The sequence below is a fragment of the Podarcis filfolensis genome, assembly GCF_964270895.1.
Source record: "Podarcis filfolensis genome assembly, chromosome: 9".
Taxonomy (NCBI): domain Eukaryota; kingdom Metazoa; phylum Chordata; class Lepidosauria; order Squamata; family Lacertidae; genus Podarcis; species Podarcis filfolensis.
Window position 1 is genome coordinate 47,288,424 of NC_139610.1, and position 12,333 is coordinate 47,300,756.

Below are 12,333 nucleotides of genomic sequence, written 5' to 3' on the forward strand. Positions count from 1 at the left end.
AGTTTCAGTCCTTTCTTTGCAATCTGCGAAACACTCAGCAGATTGAACTTCAATTCAGGAACCAAGTAAACATTGTGTATTGTCAAGTTCAGACTCTTAAGATACACAGATCCAACCCCAGTCGCCTCCAGCTTCTGACCGTTGGCTTGTTCCACAGCGAAGCTTTGCTTCTTAAACGTCGAAAAGAGTCCTCTGTGCGGGGACATATGAAAATTACATCCAGTGTCAATTACAAACGAGTTCCCAACATCTGGCGTGGTTCCTTTCGCCATCAGAGCCCTTGCAGGTTCCACCATAGACTTGGTATGACCTTTGCCTGACGCCTCAGGCTTTGCTGAGCGGCCCTTCGCTCCTTTTGGCTGACGTGGCTTCTTACAGTTCCGCTGAAGATGCCCAGCCTGTCCACAATTGTAGCATCGGACAACGTTCAAAGCTACAGCATCCTCTCCAGTAGCAACATCGGTGGGGGAATTAGAACTCCGTTCCTCCCTCCCCCTGTCCTTTACTTCCAGTGCAGCATGCCGGCTGTGTTCATCCTGAACCACGGCACTCAGGGGCACTCCCCCCTTCTTGGCATCCATGCTGAACTCAAGCCTCAGCTCCCCACTCTCGAGCTAGTTAAAACCCAAAAGCTCCTCTTGAGCTTTTGTTGAATCAAGCCTTGTCTTCAGAGGAATTTGGCCACTCTCCAGGTGCCCGGCTTGATTCCATGTTGACCCCCCCGTCAACGACTCCCGGCAAGACAAGGCGAGGTCTTTATCGGCCGATCCTTCTTCAAACGTGAAAGAAGAACACAGCCACTCCTCCTCCCTCACTCCCTGCCATCCCCAGGGAGGGGAAAGAGACAGACAGAAATGTATTTACATGCCTTTATTTCTGTCTTTCCTCAGTGCAGAGAACAACATGTCTGCACTCTCTGATACCCAGCAGCAGAGAGAGAAAAACTCCACCCATGTACTTCCAGTACAGGGTCATGTGACACTCTGAGCTAACATCCGGTGCTCAGAGCACATAATAGACTGTCCCTGGTTCCCACGGTACAGTCCCATAACATAAACATCCTGTTTGGCTTTCCAGCCATCTGGAGCACTCAGCAGCATTGCTCCTTTTTCGTAACAGTTTGTAGACTGGGGGATCACCAAGTCAGTCTACTTCATTTCGGATTCTTTTATTTTGCGAGAGCTCTCTGTGCTGGCTTTGGGTCAAGTCCTTTGCCAGTCTCAGCTACCCCTAATTAGCTTTCAGCTGGCAGTACCGCTCCGAACTCCTGCTGGGGTCCAGTTAGCTCAACAAATTATGGGCTGCTCCTCCTAGGAGAACCTCAGAGAGTGGGACACAGCTCGAGCCTTCCAAGACGAGCCCTAAAGGGCTGTATGAGTGGTCACGTTTCAGAAGTAGCCAAAGGAAATAGCCATCTTTCCAGCTGGAATGAAATGATTACAAGGTAGTCGGTGGATAGGTTTCAAAATAGCACTGCCAACTGGCTGTTCTTCTGCAGCGGGCAGTGTATTTATTTGAGAAAAGCTGTAGAATAGCATGAAAGGACAGAAGAGAAACCAGAGCCTGCAGCAATTCATGTTCCCCCTATTGTTTATAGAAAACAGAGTCAGCAATCCTTCCCACTGGCTCAACTCTATACTTTTCCTGATACTAAGAATGCCTCACCATCACTGAAGATAGAATAATGCTCAGAAATCTCTAGGACAACAGATGCTTAACGTTAACTCGCATTTCAATCATGCACAAATCACAAGGAGATATAACTCTTTCTGTGCTGATTTCTTGCTTTAACTTGTCCTTTAAACTTACTGCACAACGTTTTTAGTCTACATAGTCTTCTCTTTTGGAAATTGTTATTTATTTAGGGTTTTATATGGAGATTAGTTCTGGATATCGTGCTTGTAGCTTGTTATCAAGACATGGAATCCCTTTACTCCATGAAAATATTTAATATTAGAGGAACAAGTGTAACAAAAGGAAATGGCTTAGCTATTGGCAAAAGCACTACTGAGCTATTTAGAAACATGTTTGCAATTAGTGCCACTTGGGGTATGTCTGTGCTGTAATTTAGCTTTCCTGTAGTTGGTGGGCAGCGCTAGTTCACAGCATTTGGTTCTGTGCTGAAAACAACCATCTGATTGTTTGCTCCTGAATACAGTTCCCCAGTGGCGTAGCGTGGGTTGTCATCACCCGGGGCAAGGCAAGTAATTTGCGCCCACTAACCTGTGGATTTGCGCCCCCTAACCCTAACCCCCAGATGTTGCACCCGGTGCGGCCGGCCCCCCCACGCTACGCCACTGCAGTTCCCCTTTTTAAATTTCTACCAATGATCGCGCACATCTGGATTATATCCACAAAGGAAGCTGCTTTATACTTGGTCAGATTATTTCTCTGTCAATCCCAGTATTGTGTACTCTTGCTGGTATTACCCGGATCCCAGGCAGAGGTCTCTTCCATCACCTGCTACCTGACCATGTAACTGGAGATGCCAAGGATTGAACTTCTGCTCACAAAGCCATTTAGTCTACCACCAATGAGCTATGCCCTCAGTCAGTGGAATTCTCATCATCTTTAGACTTTCCTTACTTCATTATAATTACCATGGGGAGAAGTTTGGCTGGTTTGTGCAATTACATAGAATTAAGTTATGCAATTATACCGCAACCCACAACTGTGGCTAAACCATCCTGGATTATTATAGTTCAGTTGGTTAGTGTATGGTGCTGATAACACCAAGGATGCAGGCTCAATCCCCAAAAGAGAAAACTGCCTATTCCTACACTGCAGGTGGTTGGGCTACAGAATCCTTAGGGTCCCTTCCAGCTCTACAATTCTATGATTCTGTGATTCTATTAACTGTCCCCATTTTTGTATACTCCTATCTGTGGGTTAAACGACAGAGCCTAGGACTTGCCGATCAGAAGGTTGGCGGTTCAAATCCCCGTGACAGGGTGAGCTCCCGTTGCTCGGTCTCTGCTCCTGCCAACCTAGCAGTTCGAAAGCACATCAAAGTGCAAGTAGATAAATAGGTACCGCTCCGACGGGAAGGTAAATGGCGTTTCCGTGCGCTGCTCTGGTTTGCCAGAAGCGGCTTAGTCATTCTGGCCACATGACCCGGAAGCTATACACCGGCTCCCTCGGCCAGTAAAACGAGATGAGCGCCGCAACCCCAGAGTCGGTCACGACTGGACCTAATGGTCAGGGGTCCCTTTACCCTTTACCTTTATCAGACATTATTTGCAACCCCATACCAAATTACTTCCCATAACTATGCTCCTTAAAAAAAATCAAATCAAAAATCAAATGTCTTGCACAACTTTGCATGTTGCAGGCTGAATTCATTTTCTTCTGGAAAAGATTTCCAACTTCTGGGTCTTCTTTTGGTTTTTATTTGCTGCTGCTACTTTATTTTTTTTTCTTTCAGGGTAGTTATTCAGGTTGGCACTGGTACCACAACATTTTCCACGTTCAAAGGGTGGCTTGACATGCACGTACAAATGTTTCTTTTGTACATTTCTCCTTGTTATTGTGCCTCTATTTGTATTGTGACCCAAGAGCGAAAGGATGATACCAGGGTTGAAAGAAGATAGAATGGATTATATCCAAATTATCATCCTCTTTATCCTGAAATGGTTCCAAATAGACCACATGCAGATGGAGAGCTGGGTTTGTTTTTGTCAATGACAACAATGAGTTTAACATTTAAAGGTGTAATGAGTTTAACATTTAAAGTAATGAATTTAATATTGAAAGATGCAGTGGAAATATTGGGATCTGCTTTAAAAATAAGCTTCCAATTAAAAAACAAAACGAAACAGCGTGTGGCATACCAACATTTCACAATAGCATTCCATGTCGGACACAGGGCTCTGATTCAGAATAACAAAAGCATATATTTATGCTCCTTACATCTTCATAGTGTTAGGCTTTATAAAGCACATTGAAACACAGTTCCCTGCTACAAGAATTCAACTCCTTACAGAGTTACAGTTCCCAGCAATCCTTGACAAACTATAACAACTAGAATTCTTTGAGGGAGAGAGGAAATGTGCTTCAAATGTGCTTCAAGGGTATAGTACTGTACACAGCCCCAGTGGAGACAAAGCCTTGAACAAGATACACAAAAATGTATATCTTGTCATACAGAAATGCTCCTACAGGTGGGGCAGGTAACCTGTGGCACTGCAGATGTTGAACTCCAACTCCCATCAGCTCCAGCCAGGATCTCTAGTCAGAGATGATGGGAGTTGTAGTTCCATAACAGCTGAAGGCCCAAAATTTCTACAAAAATGGAGAATAATTTCCTTGTCGATAGGCTATCCTTAATAAAAACCCAGTGGGTTTTAGGCCTTTTTAAAAGGCTTTTGACTGCACCTAGAGAAAGACGTCAACTTAACCAGAAGGAGAGCCCATTTGACCTAAAGGAATGTTACTTTCAGGTTTTATTGGCCCACCATGAGTCTTCCTCTTACCTCAGCAACAGAACCTGGGGGTAGTCTGCTTAAAGGCATCATTTAAAATGATTCATTCTTTTCTTATTGATTTAGGGATTGACCACAGCTTTGAAATTAGCCCCATATGTTTTGAAATCTGAGTCTGAAGACTGTTGAAGAGCCCACAAAGGCTGTACATTGCATTGTTCACCTTTGGCATTTGGGGACCACCAGCTGCGGGAAATAATTTTTTTGACTGTTGCTTTGTGCTGAGACAAGGTGTTGCTGCAATATTCTAAGTTATGAGACTTGACGAAGAGTACTTTTCTGTTTGAAGGGATGTAGGTCGTTTTCCCATTTACATCAGTGCTGTCTATAAAAGGATTAACGAGCTTGTAGGACACACAGAGTGTGGGAAAGAAAGATGAGCGCAGGATGCAGAATGCTTGCATTCTACCTATAACTGGCACTACAGAATTTTCTCGTTTGGAATCAGATGCACACAACATGCAAATGTGTATGAAAGCAAATGTGGTGTAGTGGTTAGAGTATCAGACTAGGTCCTGGAAGATCAGGTCCCAGGTTTAATCCCTGGCATCACCAGGTAGGACTGGTAATGTCCCATGCCTAAAACCCTGGAGAGCCACTTCCAGTCAGTGTAGGCAATACTGACTCAATATAAGGCGGCTTCCTATGTTCCTATGTGATTGGCAGCCCTGGCTCCCCAGAGTTCCTGGTCACAAGGAACTTGATAGACTGTTCTGGCAAACATGCCTACAAACACCTTGTTATGTACTAAGTTGAATAGGATCCAAAAAGCAGCAGTCTGATTGGTCCTAGAACAATAGGGTCCAGAATGCAGCAGTCTGATTGGTCCTAGAACAATGCAGCAGTATGATTGGTCCACAGGAGCCACCCAATCCAGCTCCAGGTGGAAATGAATCCGCAACCTGATTGGCCTACAGGAGAATCCCAGAATTAGCCAATCACGTGCGACTCATTGTGTAAATAATGTATATAAAGCAGATATTTTGGGAGAACTTTCATTCCTCACTACAATGAGCTGAATAAAGAGCATGAAATCCATACTCGACTCCACATGAAGGTGGAGTCAGTGGACTCAGAGACATTGGAGGTGTGTGTGTGGGGGGAACACTTCGGGGGTAGAGTGAGGGCATGGGCCAGCCCCCTTGTGCTAAAATGATTGTTTTAATGGGGGGTTAACTTAGGTGGGTGTTGTTTTATTTGGCAGGTGAGGTTGCTTTAAATTGTTTTTAAATCTTATATGGTAATTTGGATTTTTGTATTTTGGGGCTGGGGGATTGTTTAGCGGCTTTTGTTGAGGAGTCTACTTTTTATTAGTTTTTCTAATTAGTATTGTTAATTGTTTTTATTGTTTTTATTATGTATTTTGTGTTTTTATATTGTAACTTTGTGAAGCACCCTGAGACCTACAGGTATAGGGCGGTATACTACTACTACTAATACTACTACTACTACTAGCAAACCACCTCTTGAAACGTGAAAAATACTGACAATGAATGTAATCCTTGTCTGCTGAAAATCCATATATAATCTCAAGTCCACACATACATGTGGGAGTGGTGTAGTTTAGCAAGAAGTTCTCATTCATTAACCCATAGCTTTAAGCAAATATTAGCTTAATCATCCCAAGTTTTTCTGCATAAAACATTTAAGTCACCCATTAGCAATGCAATAAGCAAGGCTGCTGTTTTAATTAATCTCAATGGGGCAATGGGCTGAATATTTCAAGTTATGTGACAATGTAAAGCAAAACTCATTTATTTGGGTGGTTTTTTTTTTGACAAAACGTAATTTAAATTAGCAGCCTCCCATCATCTCTGCACTTTGCAAACATTCAGATCCTTGGAATTCTGTGCAAGTTTAACCTTACCCTCAGTGCAACCACTTCTTTTTATTAATGTTCCAATCAAGTCCCTTTTGACATGCTTCCAGATCTCTGTCCCTCTTTTTATTGCTGCAAAATATTTGCTTTACGGTTGTCCAGCTTGGGAGAAGTCATATCAGGTGGCAAGCTTTCATCTGGATATCATTTAATCGATATATTAGTACTAAGGATCTTGCCACGTTAAAACCCAAAAGCTCCTTAGAACACTAGGAGCAGCATCACATAACTAGAATCACAAGTCATCATGCAAGTGAGTGTAGTCTCTGGTGAGCCCTTCAGATTTCCATGATAGGAATTGTTGTTACACTGCTATGATGGTAACAAATTGTTAATTCGGCTGGATGCTCTGCTGCATTGATTCATGGTACACAGAATCTAGTTCCAGCATCTCCTCCTTCTGTAAAACTGGACCCAACTCTATCCCTTGCATAGGGGCAAAGTATCATTAGAGCTACAAAATTGATCCTTACAAATTTCATCATAAAAACACACACTAATGTTGTCCTTTTTGGATGATTTCTAATCCCCGTGGCATTATAGTGCCACAGGTGCTGATGTGCTGTGATGTATGTTAACTTTTTCATTTGTGTCCCCAGACAGCGGGCCCAGACATGGGACTTCTTCTTGTTAAGTTGTGGGTGAACATATCAGACGACACAGCGATTCTTCAAACAGCTCTTGTTTATTCACAGGCCAGAACAGAACTGAACTGAAGGGTTCAGCCAGCCTGCTTATATAGAGCTCCACTAGAACGCAACAGTAACTATTTTCTGTAACTATCCAATCACTGAACGTCACTTTCGATCCCTTATTTGCATATGTGGACCTGAACTATCTACAGTATCCCCCTGCTGGCCCAGGGTGAAAACTTCAGTACATAACACTTATTTTTAAAGTAAGTCTGTAGCCCTCCTAGAAAGAAAGTTATGGACAAAATGTGCAGGTGCCCTTGTAAGATATTTCTGTGAAATTAGTCAAGGATAGAGGGTACAGGATCGCAGCCTAGGCTTTGGCTTAGGGCTAACATTGGAGAAACACATGGTTATTGTGCCTTTAAGAGCTGTGTGGCAGACAGAAATTCAACAGGCTTAGCCTTTTCTAATATGGAAATATAATTACAGAGAAAACTTGTTCACATTATTTCTATGCAGACATTTAATACAAATTTAATAAATCATAATCATAATCCACCCCACCAATTTCTTCCCATAGACCAGGCATTCACATATCAGTTATTAAAGCAACAGAAACAAACCTAACCAGACAAGAAAGTTGTTGGAAGGGGCTGTTGTTGCTGGAAAGAAAAATAATAGATCTTTACAAGGGACTGAATAATATTATTATTAATTCAACCATATACCATAATGAATTGCTATGTCCATTTAGATTTTTGAATCCATAGATAAATGTGGTCATTGCTGTAAATGTTTTACTAGCTGAGCAGAAATTCCTTGCAGAAGATTTTGAGCACAATGTTGTTATTATTTTCCCCCTTCCCTCTGCACATATGTTTAAATGATTATGTAAAAGGATTCCTGCAGTGTGTCTTCAGCTCCTTCAGAAGACGACTCACTTGATTCATTCGCAGAACATACAATCTGGCTTAATCGAACCTTACTGTTATGTATTTAATGTGGACTTTGACCAACTCTTCAGGTACTAAATGGCTGGTTACTAATTGCTAACAGATAGACCCAAAATACAGTCATGGGGAATAGAAAGGTAAGTGGGAAAAAGATTTGGCAGTCACTAGTTTGGGAAGAATAGGAGTATCTGTTACTTCACTTGGTTAGGTGTGTACAAAAGAAAGATTCGAGCCCAGTTTATGAGACTGCAAACCTCCTCCATGTGTTCCTCAGCTCTACTGCAAAGAAGCTACTTGGGTACAAGTTGCACAGAATAACCGACGGGTGCCTGGAGACTGGGGCATGGCCTGCCACACCAATCCTAACACCCTACTTTACTTTTACTCTGCCCTGTTGGCTCACATAAACAGGGCAATGGCAACCAGCCTCCAAAATGCAACTTCCTGTTCAACATTTGTGATTAGGCCTCGTATTCATCTTCACAATTTGTAAAAAACAAACAAAAGCAGGGAAGCACAAGGGCACTTCAAGACTTCCATTATTTTGGGGTAGGATTCATTCACACACTGGCAAATTCAGAAAACACAGCTGTAATCGACTGGGAAGTCTTGCACAACAATTCCTCTTCCCCCAAAGTTCAGATTTTTGCAATGAGGAAAGTGTTAGGAAAATGCACTGGAGAGTGTGGGATCACATTTGTTTTGTCACAACTGCATCCAACCTCCTCACAAACACATCAGAATGAATGCCCATTAAAAAGCCAAGATGGTCTAATCGTTCCCAACCAAATCGGGATGAAGTCTTCTGGAAGCACCCATAGTTTTACAGTTTTAGTGAAACTATTTAGAGTGATGCAGTTGCCTTTCTGCCTCTCAGGTGCTCAAGTACTTGGAACAGAAAGGCAGGTTATGGTTAGTAAGACAGCAGGTTGTCTGGAGCCAAACACAGACACCTTCAGCAACAGGTTCCCCAGAATGAGGGAAGGCGTCTTATCTCTATTGCAAGCAGTGATGCAGAATGGGTTGTCTCATATCACCTACTCCTCAAGAGCATAGGAATACTGAGGTGACCCCATCTGAGCAGCTTGCAGTTCCCCCTGTTCCAACAAATGGACTCCAGTGGTGCAGGAATCAAAGCTAGAAATTTAAGATTCTAAATTTGAGAAACGGAGAGAACTGGAAATTGGTATGTCCTTCTATCCCTGCATTCCAGATTACTCTTTGATATGGTGTGAAGATAATGGGAGAATATTTCATGCCTCCAAATAGTCATGCTATTGCCTTCATGTTCTGCTTCTGGGCTTCCCACAGGCATCTGGTTGGAAAAGAGAGTAGATGGGCCTTTGGCCTGCTTCTCTTGCGTTTTGATGTTCATTTAAATAACAGCGTGAATACTTCATTCTGTCATAAGCATAGTTTTCAAATGGGCAGCCCCTCCATACACAAAAGCCATGTTGTGGTGACTTCCGTACATTAACTAATACCTTAAATGTCCTCATCTTAAAACTTGTACTTATGCTAAGAAGGTAACCTGAAAGGACCATGACATCATTTCTCCTCAATATTAGGTTAAGGATGGCATTGCATTCAAAGGGAATTGAGTGCAAGAACCCACTAATTCGCTGTTATGCTGTTGCACTTTTCAAAGGTGTATTCATACATTTCTTGTGAATATATTGGTCATGTGATACAGGAATATATGTAACACTGTGGAATTCCCAGTAGGATAATCCCGAAATGCTGCTTTAGTGGAGCCAAAAGAACTATTGACTCCTCACTAAAATATCAAAACACTTTGACACAGGAGTCTTTTTCAGAAGCTTTTATTGAGGGAGCTAGACATGATTGCCAAAGGAAATTAAATTTAATAACCACAGGTACCTGAAAATAACTTAAAATTGCCTAAATTATCACTAGTGGGATTCCTGACTCCCTACAATACACATTTTCTTTCATTTTATGTTGGAAGGTTGTTTCATGTTGGATGTTAACATTTCCCTTGTTTGCTAAGGTTGTCGGATGTGTCCCAGCTCCCCCCCCGCAAAACCCCTCATTATATTCTGAAGAAGCAGGTCTCATTATGGCCAAGTGTAACAGTGGGATCATATTGGGGGCTTGAAATCCTGTCTTTAGCTCTGAATTAAGCAGTGTTCCACCCCAAGACACCAGCAATTACTGGTCTGTAATTTTCTTCCATCACCACGATCATTGGTATGTCCCTCCTTGTGGAACTTTTCACCAAAGACCGATGGAAAGTCTTTCTTCTTTTCAACTTGCCCTGCAGGCTATGCGTAAATCACCACTCCTCCCTCTTTTGTAGCAATTTGTCCACAATTGGATTGTTTTGCACTCATTCCTCACAACCAGTGACATTTCCATTTGCAAATGTAATTCTTAACCCTCTCTCTGCTTCACAGGAAGAGAATGGCTTTGGAGCAGCTGATTTAATTACATTTTATCTATTTTTATTAGCTATTGGATCTTTAGGTAGCCATTTTGAACTAGGATTGCAGCCTTCTTAACCTTGCAAGTTATGACTGGATCAGCCATTCGCTGCATCAGTTCCCGTTATTACAAGGTAAGTTAGCCAGATGCCTACTGGATCAGGTGCAAAATAGCTAACTTTGTTTGCCTATTCTGCAATGTAACGTTTGGAGCTGGGTTTGGTTGCATATCAATCTGGTTGTAAGGTCCTTTAAATAGGTGACAGCTTGCAGCATCAGAGCAAATTAAGGGGAAGAAATGGAGGCAGTGAGAGATTTTACTTTCTTGAGCTCCATGATTACTGCAGATGGTGACAGCAGCCACAAAATTAAAAGACGCCTGCTTCTTGGGAGAAAAGCAATGACAAACCTAGACAGCATCTTAAAAAGCAGAGACATCACCTTGCCGACAAAGGTCCATATAGTTAAAGCTATGGTTTTCCCAGTAGTGATGTATGGAAGTGAGAGCTGGACCATAAAGAAGGCTGAAGAATTGATGCTTTTGAATTATGGTGCTGGAGGGCTGCAAGACTGCAAGAAGATCAAAGCTGGAGGAGACTCTTGAGAGTCCCATGGACTGCAAGAAGATCAAACGTATCCATTCTTAAGGAAACCAGCCCTGAGTGCTCACTGGAAGGACAGATCGTGAAGCTGAGGCTCCAATACTTTGGCCACCTCATGAGAAGAGAAGACTCCCTGGAAAAGACCCTGATGTTGGGAACGATTGAGGGCACAAGAAGAAGGGGACGACAGAGGACGAGATGGTTGGACAGTGTTCTCGAAGCTACCAGCATGAGTTTGACCGAACTGCGGGAGGCAGTGGAAGACAGGAGTGCCTGGCGTGCTCTGGTCCATGGGGTCATGAAGAGTCGGACACGACTAAACAAATGATTGGCGAGCAAGGTATCACCAATTGAGGATGGAGGAATTTCCCCTAAGCCGGCTTCTCAGAATTATACCAAAATCTTCATTGGGCCATTTCACTTTTCCAAGGCTTCTTAGTTGGAGAGGTGGATGTGGCTCAGCCTGGCTTTCCTCAGCAAGTTTCTGATGTGTGGGCTGCAGAAAGCTAGGAGAACTGGATGTTGTTCTACGGCAGAATTACCCAGATATGGAAATGAGGAGGGCGAAGGGTCCCTATCCTCAGCTCATCCCACGAGGATTCTATGATTCTGTGATTAGATACTGCCAGAAATGGCAGGGAAGGAACTAATACAAATTAAGATGAAAGTTTAGCTTATTTCATGTTCTGTTAATAATTAATAAAGTTGGTGTCCTCATTTAATCTAAAAATGTAGTGTATCATCTCTCCATTTCTGGGTCTTTGCTCAACAGAAACCGCTGCCCTTTGAGACAGCCAATTTTTAAATTTTATTTCTTTTGGTAAACGTCAAGAACAGCTCAAAATGGTCATCCATGGCTCGCAAAAATTTACCACAGCTGTTGCAAAAAAAGCCTATTCCAGTTCCACAGGAAACCCACAAGACTGGCAACTTTTGCTTAACAACAAGTTCTTCCAAACAACTTGAAACTCGTGATTTCAGAAGAAGTGTAGAACAAAACAGATGTGGGGTTTTTTTTAATCCACACAGCAGCCTTCATTGACCATGTTGGCTGGGGTTGATAAGAGCTGTAGTCCACATTGTGGTTCTTTATTGCACTGGTTTCATCACTAACAGGTCCATTGGGCATACAATAGCTACGCAATGAAACATAATTTTTTAAAAGACTCTGGAAAATACAAAGCTTCTTGCAAATGTATATGTATGTACACACACACACACATGTGTGTATATATATGTGTGTGTGTGCACACCTAGGTGGGGCACACCTAGCTTGGGCAGCAGGTGTTTCCAATGCTGACTGATCGCCCAAGGTCCTTGCTAGCACTAGATAGCATTA

General features: G+C 42.6%; 1 long non-coding RNA gene across 1 annotated transcript in view; it reads left to right on the forward strand.

Annotated features, from left to right (window-relative positions):
• The window catches only part of LOC310742621, a 40,862-nt gene extending 30,369 nt beyond the window's left edge, over positions 1-10,493 (forward strand). The window contains exon 3 of the long non-coding RNA XR_014538619.1: positions 10,421-10,493. This is a non-coding gene — a long non-coding RNA (uncharacterized lncRNA). The remainder of the gene's footprint in view (positions 1-10,420) is intronic.
• The last annotated feature ends 1,840 nt before the right edge of the window (positions 10,494-12,333 follow it).